Genomic DNA, 25,082 nt, shown 5'->3' with positions numbered 1-25,082 from the left:
CTCCTCTGTATTTGTCATCCGCAGCTCATGAGTCAGACCGCGGGTCTGGGCAAGACGGATGTCCTTTGTTAGGAACGCTCGATGCCCCGCGTCCGTGGGAAGCGTCTGTCGGCCATGCCTGGTTGGCACAGCGTTGAACCCCCAGCCAGGGGGTCAGGGTTGTCAGTGACCTGCCCTGAGACTCCCCCACCCCCAAGGACAATGATAAAATTGTCGGCTTTTCTGCCTCCTGCTCACCGGGTCTTTGGAAAGCAGAAGACAGAACAGCTGGAGGATGGTCAAGTTCATTAACTCTTTGTGCCCTGCAGGGTGCTTCAGCCATGCAAGAGTGCACCAACTGTGCACTGGTGAGGTCCCCCCTCCCTCCCGTACATCGTCAGCCCGGCGTTGGGGGCACACAGGGCCAGGCCCCTGCCTTTCCGTCTTTGCCTGCCTGCCCCACCGCACCGTGTGTAGCTGGAGTGAGCGTATGCACCGTCGTTAGCAGAGTGCTGTGGGACGTGTTCACCAGAACATTCCGACGGAATGAAGGAAGGCTCTGCCCTGCTTAGTTGTTCCCCTGCCCGGTGCATCTCAGGATCTGGGGCCTTCAGCTGGGACCTTCTTGGCTTCCTACAGAGGGTGCTGCTTCTCTGAGCCTTGCTGGTCAACCTCACGTTCGCCTCCAGGGAGGGCTCCGATTCGGCCAGGCACAGTGTTGCCCTTGGCAGCAGCCTTGTCTGATTGCTCACTGAAATGCACTTGCCTGGGCCCTGTCCCTGGCAACGGAGACTCACCAGGCCTGGGAAGCTGAATTTTATGACTCCAGCAGGTGGTTGTTTGTCGCTCCCCGTCTTCGTGGAGGAACGACACAGGACCCTGCGCTGTTCTTTTGTCTGCTCGGCCCTCCCCGGGTTTGCTGCTGGTTCTTCCCGGGTTAGCTACCGTCCCTTCCACCTCCGTGGAAGGGCGGTTCCCCCTAGCCACTTTCCCCACTTCCGCCGGGGAGCGGCACACCGCCGGCCGGCTCTCTCGGGGGCTGCACAGGTGTTCCTTCAGATGTTCCCCTTAGATGTTCCTGGTGCATGTTGTCTCTCTCCTCCTTTATAGTCCTCTTCCACCAATCCCAACTCTGCTACCCACACGCCGAGTACGCTGCTCTCCTCCAATCAGGAGCAGGATCAGCTCCTGCAGGTCATCACTCAAGTTGGCAAGAGGCAGCTGCGTAGAAGCTGTTTTCTCCTCTCCCAGCGCCATATTGTGGGAGAGCAGATGCATAGAATAAGTCTTAATTCGAGTAACTTAGTCTAGTCCGAGTTGCTCCCAGTTGCTCCCCACAGTTGTTACCTTGGGCCAACACTGAGGTCCCGTGGTCTAGGCTAAGCAAGACGTCAGCCCTAGAGCAGGTGCAACACTGGGCCTCAACCAAGCTCAGCACACTGGAAGAAAGCAAGAACCTTCCACGGTGCAGGGAGACCTCTTCTTGCAAACTCTGCAGCCGGGTATGGACCAGGAAGGACACGTGTTACCCTGAAGACCGCTGGCCACCACCTTTGTCACCAGAAGGGGAACCAGTCTGAAGATCCATTGGTGCACTGTGGGGGATGGTGGAGAGCAGACAGCAGGGAGCCCGGGCCCTTGATGACAGCAGTGGGACATGGAGTCACCCATGCCAGAGCCTGCCCCAGGTTAGACTTCCCTCTGTGTTGCACCTGCCATTGCCAGCCAAGTCCTCTGCTGGCCCAGCCCCTGGCGGCCACAGCAGCAGCCCATGCAGAGAGTCCTTGTCTTCCCATAAGGAAAGACTCTTAGAAGTGAGACAGAGAGCAGCGGCCAGTGAGGGAGCCATCTGCCCAGGTAGGGTCTCTGGGGCCAGGAGAGTTATTCTACAGAATCACAGCTCCATAAGTTATTAATGCACATAAATTATTGAATCCCTTGCTGATGGACATCATATTATCCAAATGTGTCCTTAGGAAAATTTCCTGAACTTTTCATTTCTGGATGGCTGGGTCATAAAAATGTCCGAGTTTTAAGTTCTGTTCATGATGATGCTGTGAATTCGGATTTTAAGACACAAAATGCGTATGTTTTCTCTAAACCAATGCCACGTTTAATGCTAAAATTGCCCCAGTAATAATAAAGAAACATCTCAATGAATCAGAAATTGGAGAGCAACACAGAAGCATGGGTAGGGCTCACTAAGATATTCCAGGTCCTAGGGCCTCTAGTGTACCTGCTACAAGTTCTCTCTCTCTCTCTCTCTCTCTCAAATAAACATATTCTTTTAAGCTTGTAAAAAATAATACACTGGAGGGGGCCCTCAGGCTGTAGTTGGGGGGCAAGTTGCCCCAGGGTTATGCGGAAAATTCTAAAGGGATGAGGGTGGACCAAGCCCGACCCTGAGCAGAAACGCTAGGAATGGAACACAAAGTGTTCAGGACAGAAATGCTTGGGGTAAAAGAGCCATATTTTTAAAAAGATTTATTTATTGATGTGACAGACAGAGAGAGAAAGAATCTTCTACCCACTGGTTCACTCCCTACATGGCTGCAACAGTGGGGGCTGGGACAGACTGGATCCAGGAGCCAGGAACTCCATCCTGATCTCCCATGTGGGAGGCAGGGGTCCAAGCACCTGGGCCATCATCCACTGCTCTCCCAGGTGCTTTAGCAGACAGGTGGATGGGAAGAAGAGCAGCTGGGACTCGAACCAGCACTCGTATGGGACGCCAGAGTCGTAAGTGGCAGCTTATCCCGCTAGGCTACAACAGCAGCCCCCCAGATTGCGATTTTCCCAGGAAAGGCGATCGGGGAAGCGGGATCTTGGGATGAAGAGTTAAATACTAGGAAACCTATTAATCTAGCTCGTCCTATTCATAGAGCTGGTGAGAAAAATCATGTCATCTCCATAGATACCGGCAAGAAAACTCAAAACTCATCTTAACAAAGTCAGTAAAATAAAAACGGAGGGAAATTTCTTGAACACACTGCAGCCCCCAGCTGGCATTTTTACCTGGTGACGAATCACGGGCAAAGATCCTTAATCATGCTTATTAATCCACACGTTAGCCAGGCAGGAGAAATGGCATCTTATTTCCACCATTCGCCAACAGAAATGTCACTCCTTCTTCGATTATGAGTGTAGATCATGAACCGCAGCAGTAGCAGAATCGCAAACGGCTGTGTCAGGAAGAGCAATTTTAAGTCATATCACACTGCAGTTGGTGCAGGTATTTTCAAACTAGCATTTGCATGTCTGATTCCTTAAAACACAGGTATTTGTTATTAGCAAAATCCACATCACCATGTCTAATGGAAGGATGCATTTCAGTCCCTGTCTCAGCACTTGGTTTGCTTTATAACCCTACATACTGTCTTTTATGCATTCAGAAATCGCAAGTCAGAGCAGAGCTTCATAAATTTCTCCCGCTGAAGGCGTTCAGGGAACAGAAAAGGTTATGGACTCCCGCGTTCATTACCAACCCAGTGCTGTCAGCAACAGCCAAGGGGGGCCGCTGTCTCCAGAGGTGAGGGGCTGCTCAGGTCGCAAGCTCAGTGGCCTGCAGATGATAAGTGAGCTTGGGCTTGGCCTTCCCCCTTGGCATACACACACACACACACACACACATTACAGACCAGGGAAGGAAAGGGACAATAAATCCCCAGCACAGTGCAATCCTCTGTCCCCGATTTGCAAACCTCCAGGCTTCTCAGCTGAGGGAACAGCCTCCACCTTGCAGAATTCCCAAGCTCACCCCAGGCGTAGCCCGAGGCAGCAGGCCAGGTCCGGGAGCAGGTACAATGTGCAAGGAAGGGTCCTGCTCAGTGCATCGCCCGGCGGGCCTCGGAGGCTAGCTCTCTGGACCCTTAAAAAGGCACCAACGCTCTCCTCTTACCCTGTAGCTCCTTCTAGCCATCTAGAATTTCCTCACCTTCCAAGTCATGCTCTGGTCCCTATACAGCAGTTACAGCCCTACCTGAACCTCTGTCCCTTATCTGGAGGCCTGATTCCTCACCCAGTGTTAACAACCACCTCCCGTTGGAGGCCCCCAGCCGTGACACCAGCATCCCATGTGAGCTCTGCTCCACGTCCAATCCAGCTCCCTGCTCATGCTCCTGGGAAAGCAGCAGAAGATGGCCCAAGTGCTTGGGTCCCTGCCAACCCACTCACTCCCTGGATGGAATTTCTGGGCTTCTGGCTTTGGCCTGACCTAGCCCCAGATATTATAGCCATTTGGGGAGGGAAGATATCTCTCTCTTCTCTCTCTCTCTGTAACTCTGCCTTTCAAATAAATATAAATTTTAAAAAATCCCTTGCCCAATGAATGGGGAAAAAATGGGCTGGGTTATCTACCATGGGTTTGCAGCAACTTGCTGGCTCCGAAGGTACCGCCTTGTTGTATTTGATCTGACCACAAAGACTATGCTTGCTCAGTGAAGTGTTGCAAACCCAGATCACTCAGGAGGCCAACCACCTCTCCACAATGTGTTGGAGAGCTGTGTGCACCAGGAGCTGAGCTGGGAGGGGCATCTGCACACGACGTATAAAACCACGCACACCCCGTGAAGCAGCCCCAGCAGCGGGGGTCTGCAGGCTTCCTTCTGCCCCAAGAGCCGCCCGTGTGCTGCCTGCAGCAATTTCTGCTGCCTGTACCAATCACTCAGCCCCGCGGGGAGAAGCCGTGCCCTAAATGAAGCCTGCACACGTGACATTCCTTTGCACCCCCTAATCTGCGCTGTTTGTTCCTCTCGACCCCTAGGGAAGCTTGGAGGCCCCCCTCTGCCACATCACTTCCCCTGTTTCTTATTTTTCACCAGCTCAGCTGTGGAGCAGCCAGCACACCCGGCGTCTGAGTAATGATGCAAGTCAGCACACCCTCGTGCCAGTCCTCAGGGCCTTCCTTCCTGAGCGCATGCACAGAATTGCTGCTATAACCCCGTGGGATATTTGGCCAAAGAAGTTGACGTGGAGCACGTACACGCAGTCGCTAGTCAGGTGCAATTTCTTCCTTGAACAAACACCATATAAGCCGCAATTGTGTTCAGCCCTTGGAGTAAAATATGTAGTGGTGGGTTTCATTCAGGAGCCAAGTTTTTTTTTTCCATAATCCATGCTTATTTAAAACTATCCTTGTCATTCCACCACTTACTAAAGTAGGCTGACTAGACAATTAGCACTAACTCTGTCTGCAAATTGCAGGTTTTAATAGCTCCAGTCATGGTCGCAGAGACAACCAAAGAGAATGACGTTGGAGTAATGCAAGGGCTCACAGCACGGGAAGAAATGGCAGCTCCTCACACAGGGGCACAGTCTGCAGGTTGCAAACGGCTTTAGCGCGTGTTATCCGCTATGATCTGCATCAGCTGTGAGCTGCCGAGGGGTGACTAGCCCTGCTCCATGGATGTGGAAACCAAGTCCAGCGTGGCTCCCTTCCCACTGCAGCGAATAGGCGCCGGTACCAGGATCTGAAGCCAGGTGTGCTGGCTCCAACCCAACATGGCTCCGGCACATGGGTCGGCAAACTTTTGCTGGCCGAAGCCGTGTAATAAATATTTTAGGCTTCATGGCCAACAGGATCTTTGTTAGAACTACGCAGCTCTGGCAGTGAAAGATAAAAGAAACCATACCCAATATGAGGAAACTTCACAAAGCTCATGGGAAATGAGATTAAAGATTTATTTTGGTGCAAAAATATTGACAGGGATGCTTTTTTTTCATAATTTGCATTTCTCATGAACCTTGTGAAGACCCCTTGTAAACAAATGGACATGACTGTGTTCCAATAAAACTTTATTTGTAAATCCAGCTTCAGCCCACAGACTGGTTGGCTGGCCTCTGCACTTCCACCTCAGGCTCTACTCTTGGTGGTGGTGTGATGAACCAGCTCACCATTGAAGAGGCATGGAAGGGGGGCAACTCAGAGAACAGGATGTAGAGAAACCAAGGGACGCACCGTATTAACCGAAAACACACTCTTTATCTAAAACGGGGTCCAGTCAGAGTCTTGGGTCTTTGGATGATAAAAAAGGGGTGGGAGGCCAGCACTGTGGCATAGTAGGCTAAGTCTCCACCTGCTATGCCAGAATCCCATGTGGGTGCCAGTTCAAGTCCCAGCTCCTCTACTTCCAATCCGGCTCCCTGCTATGACCTAGGACAGCAGTAGAAGATTGCCCAAGTCCTTGGGCCCCTGCACCCATGTAGGTGACCTGGAAGAAGCTCCTGGATCCTGGCTTAGGATTGGCCCAGCCCTGGCCATTGTGGCCAACTGGGGAGTGAACCAGCGGTCTCTCCCTCCCTCTGTCTGTAACTCTGCCTCCCAAATAAATAAATAAAATCCTAAAAAAAATAGAGATGGGGAAGACTGCCCTCTGCCTCCCTCATGAATTGCAAGGTCCCACCAGCCATAAAAACTCTGGTGTTTCCTAGAAAAGAAATAGGAAGGAGTGTGAAAATTGCAAATCTAGTCATCAATCGGCTAGTAAGAATCTCACCATCAAAGTAGGAGTAGAAACAGACTCCTGAGCTTCCTGGCCCTGTATCACCTCCCACTGATGTCCATAGAAGGCCTGTAGGCTCAGCGCCATCTCCGACCGCAGGCTAGAGCCCCAGGGTGCTCTCAGGTGACTGGCACGATGCGACCCGACTCTTGGCCTTCTCTCGGGACCTGTTCAGGCAGCCACACTTCTACTTGCTTCTCGGTTCACCTGATGAGCCATAAGGAAGCTGGGTTTCTGTCTTGGTCCCTTAGAGGTGCTGCCTCCTGTTCCATCCCTGTAGGACCCTCAACTGTCAAGCTGCCGTTGTAGGTCTCCCCACCATGCTGGGGGTGTCCAGGGTCAAGCTGAGGCCCCTCTGGGCCAGCACGTCCTCTTGCAATAAACTTCTCCGTCCTTGTTCCACTTCTCCTAACATCTCCCCTTGCGAGGAATGCCTTCCCCCTTCCCCCGGGGAGACAGGCCACACAGAGCATGCTCCCCTCTCACGTGGTATGAGCCACCCCATTCTACTCGAGGCCTGAGGAAGCACCAGCAACAAACGTCAGTAGCTGTGCATAACCAAGTACCCCTTTGGCAGGTTCCTCCGTGGCAATGGCAGGTGCAGAAAGTGTGCCCCTCCTTCAGCCTCCATGAGAGAGAACCCCTGGCTGAAGTAACACAGAGGAGGCCCCCACACTCAAGGGACTCACAGAGTGGGAGCTGGGGGACCTTGGATGTCAGAGTCTATGGGTGGTCAAAGGAGCCTCCACAGAAATTCAACCGGGAGCTTTAAGCCCTAAGCTTGGGGGCTGGGGGTGATGGGGTCTGGAGGAGAAAGTCCCCCAGGTACCTTCAGTCTCGGTCTCCTCTCACTGCCACAGTGCGGCAGGTTGTCTTCTTCCTGGCTAGCCATCAGGAGCCTGGGTCACCCTCTGCCCACACGCTCTCGGCCGGCTCTCTCTGCCCTGATGACTGGAACCAAGTACAGACCCCAGACTCTGCGATGACCACTAATGGACTCTTAACCACAGATGGTGAGCAGTGGGGGAAGGGTAGGCTGTGGAGCCCAGAGGGGACACCCAAGCCAGGTAGGACTTTCCCGGAGGTGGGGGAGGAGCAAGACACTTGATTCATTTGCTCCAGTAGGGAGCAATACCAACAGGCTGCAGGGGATTTGAAGATCTATTGTTTTTTCCTGTTGACCTCATATTTGACTCTCAAATTATCCATTAACATTGGGAAATTCAGAAATTTTACATAAAAATCTGCATTCTTGATTCTCTTTGAAGAGTTGGAAAGAGCTACAATTCTTTTTTTAAAAAAATGTATTTATTTATTTGAAAGGTAGAATTACACACACAGAGAGAGAGAGAGAGAGAGAATCTTCCATCTGCTGATTCACTCCCCAAATGGCCACAACAGCCAGCAGTGAGCTGGGCTGAAGCCAGGAGCCAGGAGCTTCATCTGGGTCTTCCATGTGAGTGCCACAGCCCAAGTACTTGGGTCATCTTCTGCTGATTTCCTGGGTACATTAGCAGCAAGCTGGATTGGAAGTGAAGCAGCCAGGACTTGAACCAGGGGCCATGTGTGATTCCAGCATTGCAGGCAGTGGCTTAACCTGCTATGCCACAATGCCAGTGCTATGAGCTACAACTCTTAAATTGCAGTTTTCGTAGATTAGCAACCCGTTGGATGTGAATAGCTAATGGACTCTCAGAAAAGCATATACTCCCCAGTTTGCCACAGTCCCCTCTCTCCCATATAGTCACCCCAACTCTGAAGAGAAGCTTCAGTTGAAGTTTATAATCTACTCATTTGTTTTAGTGGCTGGCCTTCTCCCTGAACCCCTTCATCTCCACCTCTCCCCTTTCCTTTCCTGTCAGGGTACCTAATCTATAGCACACTCTCAATAAGTGACTGATGAACTGAATTGAAAAATGGCCCATGCTCTGTTTGTGCAGGGAAAAGCAGAGAGCTAAGAGCCAGGGGAACCTCCTTCTAGTTGACTGTATGCCAACACATGTCTAGAACGGGGGCGCCCCGGTGGTTGGGGAGTGGGCATCTACTCCAGCGGTTAGGATGCCTGCGTCCCGCATCACAACGCCTTGGTTCAGTTCCCCATTATTTCCCAGCTACAACTGGACTGAGCTCCAATCCCAAGTTCAGGACTGCATGGCTCACTCATAGGCTATCATTCCACATCCACCTCCCTTGGCTGCCGCTCACCCACCCATGTTTCCCTCCAGTCGGGAGGGTCTCCTGTGCTTCTTGGGCTCTCCCTTCCATAAGGTCAAAATGGAAATCACTCTTAGAGGCCCACAGCACAGCTGTCTCCCCCAGCTTCCTGCTCTCAGACCCAGAATCCCAACTGTGTTCGTAGCAGCAATGCCCCAGCCTTAAGCATGGCTGCTTGGCCTCCCCCTATCATTTCATTCCTGCCCTGTGTTGCCAAACACATACCTTCTCAGCATCCTTAAAAGGTTGGAGTTACCGTGCACCCCACGGTGGACAAGAGGGTAAGGAAACTGTTCCAGAAGTGCTAGGGGGAGCTCTAGTTTTCCTGACCCACAGAGAAGATGCAGATGGCACAGGTCCTTTGGGTGTCTTGAACACAGCCATGGTGCCTGGAGCTCCAGCAGCCCACTGGTAGCCAGAAAATGACAAACTCTCACACTGAAGACAGCAGAGCAGGTGAGCAGCAAAAAGAGAAAGAGGAACGGCAGGTCAGCAGACCACCGGGCCCCTGCACTCTCCCTGGACTGCCTCCCTCTAGACTCCTTGTAATGGGAGAGAATTAAAAGTTACTGGTAAAGGAACTGGCAGTGGAAAGAATCCCACCCCCTTTCTACTTTTCTCCATCTTTCCAAATACTTGCTATTCTATCAGAGATAATCCATATCTCACATCTAGAACAATGTTTGCTCACAACAGGACACGCTGCAAGGCCCAGAGTTGCAGGCCCATAGCCTGGAGACTCAGGAGCCGGTGAACATTCACTTCTGCGGTTCCAGTAGGCTGGTCTGGACCAAGACTTTAGTTATCAACCATATAAGCTCACTGTTGTGTTTTGATTGCTTGCCCCCAAAGCTCAAGAGTTTAACCCCCAAAGTCTCAGGTTCATGGTAGCAAGAGGATGGACTCGTGCTACAATTATGGTGTTCAGAGGGAGAGCCTTTGATTGGGTTGTACTGATTCGCATTCCCACCAACAGTGTTCTCTTTTCTTCACATCCTCATCAGAATTTGTTATCTTTTGACCACTGTCTAATAGCCATGCAAACTGGTGGGAGGTGGTGCCTTACTGTGGTTTTAATTTGCCTTTCTCTGATGGCTAGCGATACCCAGCACTTTTTCAGATGTTTGCTGGTCACGTGTATTCCTTTTTTGTAAGATTCCTATCCATTTTTTAAAAGATTTTATTTATTTTATTTGAGAGGTAGAGTTACAGCTAGTGAGAGGGAAAGACAGAGAGAAGGGTCTTCCTTCTGTTGGTTCCCTCCCCAGATGGCCGCAATGGCTGGAGCTGCGCTGATCTGAAGCCAGGAGCCGGGAGCTTCTTCCAGGTCTCCCATGCAGGTGCAGGGGCCCAAGGACTTGGGCCATCTTCTACTGCTTTCCCAGGCCATAGCAGAGAGCTGGACTGGAAGTAGAGCAGCCGGGACTAGAACCGGCATCCATATGGGATGCCGGCACCGCAGGCAGAGGATTAACCTACTGCGCCATGGTGCTGGCCCCGATGTCTATCCATTTCTCAATTGGTTATTAATTCTCTGCCAGATGCATAGTTTGCAAATATTTTCTCCCATCCTGTCAGTCGTCTCTTCCCTCTGACTGTTTCTTTCGCTGTGCAGAAACTTCTTCTTATGATACACCCCCATCTGTCTATTTCTGCTTGTATTACTGGTGCTTTGGGTCTTATCCAAAAAGTCACTGCCTGTGCCAATGTCTTAGATGTTTACCTTATGTTTTCCTCTAGTATTTTCTCTGGGAGGTTCATGGTTTTAGATCTTACATTGAGAGTCCTGATCCATCTGTAGTTGATGTTTGCATAGGATGTGAGGTAGGAGTCTTGGGTCAGACTTCTATGTGCGGAAGTCCAGTTCTCCTGACTCCATTTACTGAAGAGACTGTCCTTTCTCCAGGGAATAATTTTAGCACAAAGAGAAGCTTTCTGGGGGTCGGCACCGTGGCACAGCAGGTAAAGCCACCAGCTGCAGTGCCAGCATCCCATATGGGCGCCAGTTTGAGTCCCACCTGCTCCACTTCTGATCCAGCTCTCTGCTATGTCCTGGGAAAGCAGTAGAAGATGGCCCAAGTGCTTGGGTCCCTGCACCCGCATGGGAGACTCAGAAGAAGCTCCTGGCTCCTGGCTTCAGTTCAAGGGGCCCAGCTCCAGCCATTGCAGCCATTTGGGTAGCGAATCAGCAGATGGAAGACCTCTCTCCCGCTCTGCCTCTGCCTCTCTGTAATTCTGCCTGTCGAATAAATAAGTAAATCTTTAAAAAAAATAGATAAGTTGTTCGTAGATACAAGGGTTTATTTCTGGGTTTTTTATTCCATTCTATTGGTTTGTGTATGTGTCGATTTTTATGCCAGTACCATGCTGTTTGGGTTTTAATAGCGATGAATTACATCTTGAAATCTGGTATTGTGGTGCCTCCTGCTTCGTTTTTATTGTTCAGGATTGTTCTGGTTATTTGGGGTCTTTTGTGTCTCCATGTGGATTTTAGTATTTTCCCTAATTTTGTGCCACTGGTATCTTGATGGGGATTGTGTTGAATCTCTAAATAGCTTTGGGTAGTATGGACATTTTGATCAAATTAATTTTTCCAATCTGTGAGCAGTAGAGGTCTTTCATTGTGTGTGTGTGTGTGTGTGTGTGCACGCGCATGCATGCACACGGACCCTCTTTGATTTCTTTCAATAATGTTTTGTAATTTTCCTCATAGAGGTCTTTCACACCCAGGGTTAAACTTATCCCAAGTTATTTAAATTTTTGCTGTTGTGAGTGATGCTGTTCTTATAAGTTCTCTCTCAGCAAGACCATGTTGGTGTATACAATTACTACTGGCTTTTGGGTGTCGATTTTGTATCCTACAACTGTGCTGAATTTTCTTATTAGTTCTGATAGTCTCTGGTAGAGTTGTTTGGTTCCTCTATATGTAGAATTATGTCATCTGCCAACAGGGATAACTTGACTTCCTCCTTTCTGATTTGTATACATTTTATACCTTTCTGTTGCCTAATGGCTCTGGACAAAACTTCCAAAACTATATTAAATAGTGGTGGCAAGAGAGGACATGCACTTGGGTCCCAGACTGTGGTGGAAATGCTTCCATTTTCCCCCTGCGGATGTGTCGTTGGCTGTGAGCTTCTTCAGAGCCTTTGCTGTGTTGAGATGTGTTCCTTCCACACTTAATTTGTTTTTATTGGGAAAGCATATTGTATCTTATCAACCATTTTCTCTGCCTCCACTTAGATAATTACATGATTTTTAGCCTTCATTCTGTGGCTGTAGTATATCACCTTTATTGCTTTGCATCGAACCACCTCTGCATTCCTGGGACAAATCCCACTGGGTCAGGGCGGATGATCTTTTTGATGTGATGTTGTAATCAACTTGCTAGTATTTTGTTGGGGATTTTTGCATCTGTGCTTATCAGGAATGCTGGTCTATAGTTTTCTTTTGTTGTTATATCCTTGTCTGGTTTTGGAATTAAGGCACTGCTGGCCTCAAAATTGAGTCTGAAAGGGTTCCTTTCCTTTCAAGTGTTTGTGGTAATTTCAGAGGAATTGGTGTCGGCTCCTCCTTAATAATTTGGTAGAGGGACTGGTGTCACGGCACTATCGCCACCTGTGATGCTGGTACTCCGTATCAGAGCATGAGTTCGAGTCCTGACTGTTCCACTTCTGATCCAGCTCTCTGCTACTGCACTTGGGAAGGCAGTGGAAAACGGCTCAAGTATGTGGGCCCTGCCACTCACTCAGGAGACCAGCTGGAGTCCCTGGCTCCTATACTTGGCTGGGCCCAGCCATTGCAGCCATGTGGGGAGTGAACCAGCAGATGGAAGACCGTCCTCATTTTGTCTCTACTTATCTCTTTGTCACTCTGCCTTTAAAACAAATTAATTAAATCATTTTTTGAAAGTGTGGTGGAATTCAGCAGTGAAGCCATCTGGTCCTGGGCTTCCCATGGTCAGGAGTCTTTATTCCTCATTCGGTCGCATCCTGGTGATGGTCCTGCCGTTCTCCCTGTAGAATGTCTTCTGTTTGCTTTGACTGCACTTCGCTCCTTCTCAGTTTTGTACTTTCACGGTGCAGATCACCTTTCTCTGTTCCTGGATGTAGTGCATCCTCAAGGGTCATCTGTGAGGCTGGCCGGGTGGTGATGGATTCTCTCAGCTTGTGCTTGTCTTGGCGAGTTTTTTACCTGCACCGGTGGAAGACAGCATCACTTGGTAAGGTGCCTGGGTGGCAGTTTCGTTCTTTCATAACTTGGAGTGTGCCTCTCCATTCTCTCACAGCCTGTAAAGTTTCTACTGGGAAATCTTCACTCAATATAATGGGAGGTTTATTTTTTAAGTGATCTGGCATTTTTTTTCTTAGAAATTTAACAATATGTGCTTTGTGTTCTGATTCTGAAACTTTGATTTAATTGTGAGGTTCTTTTCTGAGTCTATTTGGGGCTCTATGAATTTCCTGCATTTGGACAAACATCTCTCTCTCTACAAATTGGGGGCTTTTCGGCTATTATTCCATTGAATAGATTTTCCTTTTTTCCATTTCTTCAGAAGTTCCCCAAACTCAAATATTGGTTCATTTGATGGTGCTCCAGAGATCCCAAGACTGTGTTTGCTATTTTTCAATTCTCCTCCTCCTTCTCGTTCTTCCTCTCGTTCTTTTGTCTGACTGAGGGACTTCAAGCAACTGTGTTCAGGGTCAGACAGCCTTCCTTCTGCTGGATCTAGTCTACTGTGGATAGATCTAGTTAGTTCAGATCTAGTTTAGACTAGTTAGCTTAGACTAGTTATTTGGACTAGTTAGTTCAGATCTAGTTTAGACTAGTTAGCTTAGACTAGTTATTTGGACTAGTTAGTTCAGATCTAGTTTAGACTAGTTAGCTTAGACTAGTTATTTGGACTAGTTAGTTCAGATCTAGTTAAGACTAGTTAGCTTAGACTAGTTATTTGGACTAGTTAGTTCAGATCTAGTTTAGACTAGGTAGCTTAGACTAGTTATTTAGACTAGTTAGTTTAGATCTAGTTAGTTTAGTTTAGATCCAGTTAGTTTAGACTGTGACGGTTTGCCACTGTATTCTTCACTTGACGTACTGAGTTCTTGGTTCTGATATTTTCGCCTGGCTCTGTCTCAGCATCTCCATCTCTGCTGAACTCGTGTCCGTCATACTCTGATTTCCTAATTCCATTCAGCTGTTTTGTGGATGCTCTTTCACCTCTCTGAGTAACCTTACAATACTTCTTTTGAATTCTTCTGCAGGCATTTCATCAATCTCCTCTCTTTATGGTCTGACACTCATACCTTATTTGTTCCTTTTGGGGTGTCATAGCGCCTTGTTTACTCCTATTTCTTGTGTTGCTAGGTTGTATCTGTGCATCTGGGGATCAGTTATTCCTATCACCCTCAGAGGAAGGTCGCCAGGAAATGAAGCCCTCTTTGTGCTTTTTAGTATCAGAGGACGTTGGCTTTAGTCTACGGTAGTCTCCCAACACCTCTGTGTGCTATAGGAGAGAGCAGCAGTGGTGGAGACCTGGGGTGCTCCTGCGGCTCAGTGCAGCTACTGGGATCACTGGGGTCCTCAGCCATCTCCCAAGGAAGGGGCTCAAAGTTTCAGGTGTTGAGAGCAAGCTCTCCTGGTGCAACAGGTAATCTTGGCACACAGACTCCCGGCCAATAGCCCAGCCAGGAGCTGGATATCTGAGAGCAGCATTGGCTTTGGGAGTGGGGTAGCTTCAAGGACTCCCAACCACTAGAGTGGCTCTGGTGCTGAGTGGAGGAGGTAGGTCTCTCAGACAGATACTGTCTGAGACAGTGGCTGGGTCCATGAAAGTGACTTTGGCTCTGGGACAACAGAACAAGAAGTCCTGGGCCACTCTCCAGGGGCTGCTTGCTGAGCTGGGTACAGGAAGCCCGGGCTGCAGCTGCAGATGAGCAGCAGACCACTAACCTTGCAAGGACAGAGAAACCTGGCCGCTTCTGTGGGACAGGCAGGGCTCCTGAGCTCAGCACAGGGTCCGTATGGAGCACAGAAACCCTGGGACTAGCCTCCAGCCAGGGGGAGGTACTCGGTGTTGGGTGTGGCATGCAAAGCCCAGGCCAAAGCCCCAAGTGAGTACACTGTATATCGTGCTAGGTGAGTACCGAAAGCTTAGAGCATGGAGAGCCCAGGCCAGTGCTCCCAGCAAGCACCTGGTTGGGACCAGAAAGTCCAGGCCACTGTTCTTGAGTCCAGAGGGATGCTCGGGACAGCTGTGGTGCAGAAACTGGTTCCAGGGGACCTGGCATGGAGCGGTGAGTTAAGCCTCCACTAGTGAGGCCTGCATCCCACATTGAATCCCAAATCCATTTCCAAATCCACCTTCCTGCCAGTGTGCACTCTGGGAGGCAGTAGGTGATGGATCAAGTATTTGGGCTCCTGCTGCCCACATGGGAGACCCAGGTTGAGCTCTCTGGCCCAGAACTGGCTGTCATGGGCATCTGGGAAGTGAACCAGTGGATGGAAGACCTCTCTCTATGCCTACCTGTCTCTGTCTCTGCCTTTCAGGTAAGTAAAGATAAATCCTAAGAGGCCAAAGAGAAGACATAGGGCCATTGACTGACACAGCTGAGTGTGGTCCTCCCTGGAAGGCTCCACCCACTTCTAGACTGCATTTTTGTCAACTACATCCCACGTCCATCATTACTGAGAAATAGCTGAATTCAGAAACAAGCATTAGGTTCAGAAAGGACACGGAGACCTTCCATCTCCTTAAAGCGAGACATGAAATTTCTTCCTACAGCACAAGAAAAACGTCATTGTCTTTAATTTACTTGAAAGAGAAACAAAGCTACACACACACACACACACACACACACGCACACAAAGGTCCCTTTCACTGACTCACTTCCCAAACGCCCGCCACAGCTGGGACTGGGCCAAGTCAAATCCAAGTTCTGGGAATTCATACTTCTCCCATGTAGGTGATAGAAACCCAACCACGGACGCCGTCCCTGCTGCCCGCTAGGTTCTGCGTTAGCAGAGGGCTGGAGCCAGGGAGGAGCCATTAGGCTGGAAGACAGACATGAGCCTGGTGGGGTGAGAGGGTCCTAGGGAAAGCAAAGCCCCTGCAGTTCACACAATGAAGTCCTGTCCTCGCTCCCGACAACCGTATAGGTGGTCTCAGCTTTCCCCCCCAGGAAAAGCACCCCGGGAGAGGCCTCTCTGCCCAGTGCCAAGCAGGCTACCCAGTCCGACAACACTGGAACGACACCTTTGGAGGAATGTCGGCAGGCACAGCGGGAAGCCCTCTGTCTGGGGGAGCAGTGACAGGGGAAGGAGAAATGGTGTGAAGGAGTGGACCCCGTACCTCACTGCCTTCAGCTCCGGTCTGAATGCAAGCTGGGCGTTCCGTGCGGAGACGCCCACCTCACCTGTCCGGGTGTTCGCTCCATTGAACTTTGCTACCTCACTTACTGCTCCAGGTCCGTCTGGAGACGTGCCCCATCCATGTGAAGGCTGCATTCCCTCGCTAATCCTGCTACCTTGCTTACCACGGGTGTCTGCCGCACACCTGAAATTCTTCTCATATGGAAGACAAGACTCTGCCACCTTAACCAGTGTCCTAACTGCTAGGCCAAATGCCCCACCCATAAAGTATCATTCTTTTTTTTTATTTGACAGGCGGAGTTATAGATGGAGAGAGAGACAGAGAGAAAGGTCTTCCTTCCGTTGGTTCAATCCCCAAATGTCCACTATGGCTGGTGCTGCGCCAATCCGAAGCCAGGAGCAGGTGCTTCCTCCTGGTCTCTCATGCGGGTGCAGGGGCCCACATACTTGGGCCATCTTCCACTGCCTTCCCAGGCCAGAGCAGAGAGCTGGACCGGAAGAGGAGCAACCGGGACTAGAACCCGGCGCCCATATGGGATGCCAGCACCGTGGTGGAGGATTAACCAAGTGAGCCATGGTGCCGGCCCCAGCAGACTTCTTAAACTAACCCTTACTCTGCTAACTTCTCCACCCAGTTCACTATCCTAGCCCAAAACCCTTTGCCTTGTCACATTTTCATAATCTACCCCTCTTTGTCTAACTCAGTACATATGTGTTCAACTCTATGTACTATGTATGTACTATGTATGTGTATTTGTTTTTCATGTCCTTACAAAGGCTTGGATGCCACACCACAGCTGTATTAAACAGATATATGCTTTCCTCCTGCCTATCTCTCTTAGGTCAATTTAATTCTCAGAGTAAAAAAAAAAAAATGGAGGTAGAAGGAAAATGTCACCTGCCCTGTGACACCAACCAGATAATGATGTCATTGTTGGGGCTATAGCCGTAGGTAAAAGCTAGTCTCAGGGCCAGTGTTGCGGCACTGCAGGTCAAGTCAACACCGGCATCCCGTACTGGACCACCAGTTTCCTGGCTCCTTCCAGTCCCTGCCACGTGCCAGGGAAGGCAGCAGAAGATGGTCCAAGTGCTTGGGAGACCCAGATGGAGTTCCTGGCTCTTTGCTTCGGCCTGGTCCAGCCCTGGCTCTTGTGGCTACTGGGGAGTGAATCAGCCAATGGAAGCCTGCTCTCTCTTCCTCCCTCCCTCCTTCTCTCCCTCCCTCTGCCAGTCAAATAAGTAAAAAATAAATCTTAAAAAAAAAAAAAAACACAGTCTGGCCCCTTTTCAGCCTACAAATCCCATCACTTCCCCCCTGGGCATCACTGCCCCTTGGAAATGACCGTGCACGTCCCTGGGTACAAAGCCTTGGACAGCGAGTGTGCGGAAGGCTGTGGAGCCCCTCCGTGGAGTCCCCGCCGTAGAATTCACCCCCTTCAGAAGCCTCAGGGGGCCAGGCTAATTAAACACCATTAATTAAAATACTAGAGAACAGGAAAGGGTAACCGCAGGAGGGGCAGCGGCACAGAGATGAGAAACCAGAAAAATAGCAGCAATCACTATGCAGGGAAGTCTGGGAGGTGGACAGCCTGGCTGGGGGCCTTGCCAGGGAAAGTTCTAGGACTTCCAGCCAGGAGGGAGGGGAGGAAGGAAGTGTCCCACTGGGCACACAGACTCTCCTCTCACTCTCCAAAGGCACCCAGGGGGGCCAGGGCCTCGGGGAGTGGGGGTGATCTAATGGCATGATTTACCAGGACTGCCTGCAAAAATCTACGTGCAGCCCACATCGCTCTTAGGCTCCAACAGACTGCTCGGACCCAGGGATGCGGCTGTCATGGAAAGCAAAGAATTCTAGTATTTTGTTGGATTGCGAAAGGGTTCTTGCACATATTTCTCTAGACCAACCTCCAGTAAGTTTGAAAGAAAACCATTTTTAAACTCACCGATGGGGGTGGGGCAGTGTGGGACAGTGGGTTGCGCTGCCACTTGCCACGCCAGCTTCCCATGGGAGAATGCCCATGGGAGTCATAACTACGCCTCGTCCTCTCCTGAGAAGCAAGAGAGGACAGCCTAAGCTCGTGGGTCCCTGTCATCCACTGGGAACCCAGGAAGGAGCTCCTGGCTTCTGACTTTGACCTGGCCCAGATCTGGCTGTTGCGGCCGTTTGGGGAGTGAACCAGTGGAGGAAGGTCTCTTTCTCCCTCTCTCTTGCTCTGCCTTTCAAGTAAATAAATACATCTTTAATAAATAAATAAATAAACTTCCGGATGGCACCATGGCATAGTGGGTAAAGTCTCTGCCTGTGGGTGGCCGGCATCCCATGTGTCCCAGCAGCTCCTCTTCTGATCCAGCTCTCTGCTATGGCCTGGGAAAGCAATGGAGGATGGCCCAGGTGCTTGGGCCCTGCACCCCATGGGAGACCTGGAAGAAGCTCCTGGCTCCTGGCTTTGGATCCAGATCCACTCAGCTCGGGCCAATGTGGCCATTTGGGGAGTGAACCAGTGGATGGAAGACTTCTCCCTCTCTGTCTCTACCTCTCTCTGTAACTGTCTTCCAAATAAATAAAATAAATCTTTAAAAAAAAAGTAAATGCTTCAGCTTTATTCTCAAAAGCATACTTCACCAAGTCGTGGTAAGCCATAGATATTTCTAGAAAAAGCTTTTCCCCCAACTAGGAAACAAAGATATTCATTAAAGAACCAATAATGTTTTACATAAAAGACGTTAAGAACCTACACCTTTCATCAGCTCATCTAGTCTCCTGCAATTAGCTCTTGGCTTGTTTGATCTCCGTTGCCAGCTTTATGAAGCCGTCGCTGCTTTTGGTCAAGTTCCGGAGATTTTTAATTGAGTCCGCTGATCTCCAAGTCGTCAGAAACCTCAAACCGGTGCTTGTTAGAGGCATTTCTGTGACTCTGACTGCCAGTGCTTCTAGAGAGGGACACGCACTGTGGCTGATCCAGACTTCGAACAGGCACAGTCGAAATGTTGGTAACAGTTCAGCGATTGGCAAGGATGCTTGGTCGTTGTCGTTGCTGTCCTGTGTGAGAAAGGGGCGGTCTGCTGTCACCTGCGCTACGCACTCCATCTACACGAGATGTTTGCTTTTATGAAGGCACTTAAAATTCGTGTGTCTTAGAGACCCCGGCAGGCGAGGTCACACAGAGCCGGCCGGATCTGCCCGCCAGCTCAGGATGACCCAGCGTAGAGCGCTGCCACAGTTTGTTTAGCCAGTTTCCCGATCCAGCTTCCACTGTTGATCAACCAGTGAGAGGAACCATCTTCCACAAGGGGACTTCAAAGAGAGTATTACAAGGCCGGCGCCGCGGCTCACTAGGCTAATCCTCCGCCTGCGGCGCTGGCACACCGGGTTCTAGTCCCGGTCGGGGCACCGGATTCTGTCCCGGTTGCCCCTCTTCCAGGCCAGCTCTCTGCTGTGGCCAGGGAGTGCAGTGGAGGATGGCCCACGTCCTTGGGCCCTGCACCCCATGGAAGACCAGGAGAAGCACCTGGCTCCTGCCATCGGATCAGCGCGGTGCGCCGGCCGCAGCGGGCCAGCCATGGCGGCCATTGGAGAGTGAACCAACAGCAAAGGAAGACCTTTCTCTCTCTCTCTCTCTCACTGTCCACTCTGCCTGTCAAAAAAATTTAAAAAAAAAAGAGTATTATGAACAAACTGTGCCTGGATCTCCCAGTTCTTTTTTGCACCAAAATAAACTCATCTTTTTCCTTCCCTTTTCCACCAACTTTTCCCAGTACGCTCAGACACGGGCCTGTTTTCTATGCACAAGTCCATTTATAGAACGCATTCTTATAAACGGAATTGCTGGCTCAAAGAGCGTGTAAAATGGAGATAAAAATAGTGTCTGTTGTTTTGAGGGTGGCACGAGCTTTTGCAGGTAAAACCGCACTGAAAGTCTCGTCGGTGGCTTTGCTTTTGAATGCATGATGCTGGGCACGGAGCGGGAGCAGTGGGGACAGGAAGAAATGCAGGGGCAGGTGCTGTGGCACAGCAGGTTAGCCAATGCTTTAGACACTGGCATCCCGTATCAGAATGCTGGTTCAAGTCCTGCCTGCTCCAGTTCCAATCCAGCTCCCTGACAATGCCCTTAGGAAGGCAACAGAAGATGCCCCAGGTACTTGGGCCCCTGCCAGCAGGTGGGAGACCAGGATAGGGCTCCAGGCTCCTGGCCTTGGCCAAGCCTAGCCATTTAGGGAGTTGAACAACAGAAACCCTGTGTGTGTGTGTGTGTGTGTGTGTGTAAGTCTCTCCCAATGTCACTCTTTCAAATCCAAAAAAAATAAATCTGTTTAAAAAAAGAAATTAATAAACAGAGGTGAACTCACTTCAAATGCTAAATTCCAATAAGGGATAATTCTTGGTAGCAGGGAAAATTAGTAAATACTCTCTTGGGCATACACACAAAATTCCAGTAGTCTCAGGAAAACACTGGTCAATTCCAAGTGGGAAAGTTTTCACCTGTAGCTCCGGAGGCTGCTTTTGAGCCTGGGAAATGTCACACATTTTGGTGCAGGTCCTTGGCCGATTTCTTACCTTGGAGAGATGCTTCCCGAAGCTACGAGGTTCTTCTCAAAGCTTCGACACTGAGCACACAGCCGGGCTTCTCGGGAGATTACAGTGGAGATGAATCCGTGGGATCACCTTTCCAGAATTAAACAGAATGGTGATGACTAAGTCATTCATACGTCATATGTCTAAGTGTCTGTTTTTATTGATAACTTTCTTCTTGAGGAAAGAGACTCACAGCCCTGCATGGTCCAGCTGAATCGGAACAGCGAGGAAACCCACAGCTCGAGCTGCAAGGGGGTCTGAACGTCCTGTTTGCCTCTGCTGTTCCAGGAATGGATCCTGAAGCACCTTGCCTGCTGGGAGAAGGGTAGCACAAGACCACAGTGCCCAGGCGTTGCCAGCTAGGACATGCTTCCCAGCCGGCTGCCCACCAGCATGTCAGAAGTAAGAACTCTCAAATTTCGTGTGCAGAAAAAAGACTATTTACAGATTTGACAAACCAAGAACTCATTTCCCCCACACAGGTAACAATTATTGGGTCATCACATAGAATTCATAAGGAAGGGGCAGGCGTTGTGGCATAGCAAGTAAAGCCACCCTCTATGATACCAGCATCCCATACGGGCACCGGTTTGAGTCCCTGCTGTCCTACTGCCAATCCAGCTCCCTGCACATGGCCTGGCAAGGGCAGCAGAAGATGATCCCCTGCCACCCATGTAGGAGACCCAGGTGGAGCTCTGGCTGCTTGCTTTGGCCCAGCCCTGGCCATTACAGCCATTTGGGGAGTGAACCAGCAGATGGAAGATTCTCTCTCTCTCTCTCGTAAGATTTTATTTATTTATTTATTTGACAGGTAGAGTTACAGACAGTGTGAGAGAGAGACAGAGAAAGGTCTTCCATCCGCTGGTTCACTCCCCAAATGGCTGCAACAGCCGGAGCTACGCCAATCTGAAGCCAGGAGCCAGGCGCTTTCTCCTGGACTCCCACGCAGGTGCAGGGGCCCAAGCCCAGTCATTCCTACCTCTGCGGTCTCACACGAGCACGCCCTTCCTGTCTCTCTCACTGCCCATAGTCGTCAGCTCCCCTTGTCCTCCCCACATCACAAGTCTGCCTGTTTCCGTCTCACTCTGGCCTTCTCCCTTCTCCATGCCATCACCAGAATCAAATTCCAGAAACACAGAGTTTCTCTTTGGCAGGTGCTCATGGGCTCCAGGATAAAACCTGAATGCTTTAGTCTGAGTCCAGGACTCCCCCTGAATGCGGGGAATTCTACCCCTCTGTCTACCTGGCTTCCTGTACTCCTCCAGCCACGCTGGGATTAGCTGACACTGCTCGAGTAGATCATGGCCTTGCGTAATTTCCCTTCTTCACTCCCATAGTAACCTCTGGAATTCTCTTCCTCTCCTTTCTCATGAAAACCCACGTCCAGTCCAAGCTTCCTGAATAATCGGGTTCCCTGCACTCCACAAGAACCTGTGTCCCTTGAATGGTCTTCCCCAAGGAGGCTGCACCTGAGAGACAGCCAGAGCCGAAGCAGCTATACAGCAACAAAGCTCTAGAAGGCAGATGTAAATACGTAAAGTGTGGCTCCCACAGAGTTCTGGGAGTTTTTTCCCACTTCTTGATGCCATAGTTCTATGTACTGAACAGCCAGAGAGGCCCTGTGTGAGCTGCTGTATCATACTAGTCTCCTCCCATGGCCTGTGAAATTAGATTATCCGTTGAGCTTTCTTCTCGAAGTCAGTTTACGTGAAGCACAGATCTTTGCTGTCCTATCTTTAAACCTTGTGCTATTGCCACCAAAACCTTTTTCCAAGATCGCATTATTTTAACTGAATGTTGTATATCAATATGAACACTCAAATGATCCCTAAACGTATAAAAAAGAAAGTTAAGCGAAGGTCTCTGACTTCTCCCTCCCAGACTAATCATTATTCCATTCCTACCAGCTGACCATCTCAGCAGACGCTGGTCTTCGTATCCATGCAGAAACTTGCCCAAACTACCTGTGTTATTTAAATAAAAGATATCTAATTTCACACTACTTATACGCAGGGGTCTTCAAAAAAGCGCGTGGAAAATGAGTGTGATGGAACAGCTGTGCACGGATTTCAAAAATTTTGCATCAAAAGAAACACATCTTTAATTCCACGGAGTCAGTACATTCTCCGAAGCCCCCTCATGCTTAACAGACAAAAGAAGAATTGACAAGAGATTGAAGAAATGGCTGAACCTCAAATAAGACGGTTTCTTTTTGGGGTCAGTGCTGTGGCGAAGTGGGTTAGGCTGCTGCCTGCAATGCTGGCGTCCCATATGAGCCCTGGTTTGAGTCCTGGGCACTCCGCCAACAATTCGACTTCCTGCTGATGCACCTGGGAAAGCAGCAGAAGGTGGCCCAAGTGCTTGGGCCCCTACCACCCACGTGAGAGACCTGGATGGAATTCCTGGCTTCAGCCTGGCCCAGCCGCAGCTACAGTGGCCACTGGGGAATGAATGAATCAACAGATGGAAGATCTCTCTTTCCCTCTCTCTCTGTCTCTGTAACTCTGCTTTTCAAATAAATAAATTATTTTTTAAAAAAACTTTGTCACAGAAATTTCCATTCCCAAAACTTCCCTCTAGAATTAGAAAAGCTTTAATTAAAAATGGAATAAGTAGGGGCCGGTGTTGTGGCGTAGTGGGTAAAGCTGCCACCTGCAGTGCTGGCATCTCAATTGGGCACTGATTCAAGTCCCGGCTGCTCTGCTTCTGATCCAGCTCTCTGATGTGGCCTGGGAAAGCAGTAGAAGATGGCCCAAGTCCTTGGGTCCCTGCACCCACGTGGGAGACCTGGAGGAAGCTCTTGGCTCCTGGCTTCAGATCTAGAACAGAGAGGATCTCGCAAACGCAAGTGCCCGAAGGCTGGGCCAGCTCAGAGCATTACAGCAGGAGTGAGAAGGTCAATTTGGTGAGTGGGAAAAGGGGTGAGAGCGAGCTGGGGGCCAGGTTGTGGAGGGGAGCCCCTGGAGCCTGGGAGAGGCATGTGGATTTGGTTGGGCTCAATGGCCTTTGGTGAGCTTGGGCAGGAGCGTAGACGCAAGGAGACCAGTGAACAGGCATTGCTATCTACTGAGAGATAAAGCCAAGAAGATTGGATAGTGAGTGTTCAGTCAAACTCTTGAGACGGGGGTCTTTGAAATAAAAGGGCTTACTGAGCCGCGACTGATGCTTGTCAGGAAAGGGAGCAGGACCTGGAGAAGTTTCCAGCAGCAAGGCTTGGTAGCAGCTGAAAAATGGCCACTAGATCAGACCTTAAAGGGTCAGGTAAGGAAAATTCAGGGACGGCACAAGTCCTTCACACTGAACCCACACTGGCCACAGCTACGAGCAGTGGGGCTGGAGGTGGGGAGAGCGTGGGGATAGGCGGACCACCCGTGAGGAGGTGGACGTGCGTTTCTGGGTTGGCTGGGGTCGGAAGCAGGATGCGGTGGTACCCAGGGAATTTGGGCTTTCACACACGGTCGGGGCTGGAAGATGATCTTGTGTCCTTCTCTGCCTGTAGCTATTCGCTGGTTAACCTCGCGCATCTCTCCTCCCTTCCTTGTAGTTCAGTTCAGGACATCTCCAAATTCTTCTCCTGTCACAGGCTTGTATTAATGAGCTAGGATGCTATAACAAAGCAGTACAAACCCAGTGGCTTAAAGCACCAGCAGTGTAGATGTCACAGTTCTGGACAGAACCAGACATCTGAAATCAGGGTATCCACAGGGCCATGCTCTCTCCGAAAGCCCTCGGGGGTATCCTTCTGCACTTTCGCTAGCTCCTAGGGCTTTGCTGGTAATCTTTGGCATTCTTTGTGCTACAGTTGCACAGTGTCAGTCTCGGCTTCTATTGCCAACATGGCATCCTCTCTGTGAGTCTGTCTTCACACGACCGTCTTCTCATAGCAATGCCAGTCACACGTGGTCAGCGGTCCACTCTACTCCAGTATGACCTTCTCGTGGCTAATTACTCCCACAACAACCCTCTTTCCAAACAAGGCCACATTTCGAGGAATCAGAAGTCAGGATTTCAACTTATCTGATGGGGCGGGGTGGGGGGGGGGTGCAGGAGACACATTTCAACCCAGAACACCAGGGTATGGAAGGGACAGAGGCATTGAGGAAGCTGTCTTAGTTGTCGGCCAAGGCAACGGGATGATCAGAATGGAAGACCACAAAGACTGGGTGCAAGTCCTACGAAGAGGGCTAAGGGGCAGCGCAATTGGTGGCCTTTGGTGAACATGCTGGGAGACTTCGGGGCAAACAGAATAACAGTGCAAATGATCAGTAGCAGCAATGAGGCTCCAAGGGCATTCTACCCTTCTCTCTGTCCGTCTTTCTAGCTGACACACAGAGCACGGGAGGAGAGGGAATGCAGGCAAGTTCTTCCTTCGCTGGTATGTTTGCTGCACTTGGAGATGACCTTATAGGTTTCTTGGAGTCCATGATACCCCAGTGGGAATGTTTTTG

General features: G+C 50.1%; 1 protein-coding gene across 4 annotated transcripts in view; it reads right to left on the bottom strand.

Annotated features, from left to right (window-relative positions):
• Positions 1-18,881: 18,881 nt before the first annotated feature.
• MTHFS (methenyltetrahydrofolate synthetase) overlaps positions 18,882-25,082 on the bottom strand; it is a 173,106-nt gene continuing 166,905 nt past the window's right edge. For 3 of the 4 annotated variants that reach the window (XR_011381073.1, XR_011381074.1, XR_011381075.1), the window contains 3 exons: positions 20,828-20,948; positions 20,617-20,724; positions 18,882-19,101 (listed from right to left, as the gene is read on the bottom strand). The gene's annotated coding sequence lies outside the window, so the exon portion shown is untranslated. The remainder of the gene's footprint in view (positions 19,102-20,616; positions 20,725-20,827; positions 20,949-25,082) is intronic. The other variant, XR_011381076.1, reaches the window with a different exon arrangement.

The sequence above is a fragment of the Oryctolagus cuniculus genome, chromosome 12 (genome assembly GCF_964237555.1).
Source record: "Oryctolagus cuniculus chromosome 12, mOryCun1.1, whole genome shotgun sequence".
NCBI lineage: Eukaryota > Metazoa > Chordata > Mammalia > Lagomorpha > Leporidae > Oryctolagus > Oryctolagus cuniculus.
This window is presented reverse-complemented; position numbering and strand designations above follow the sequence as displayed.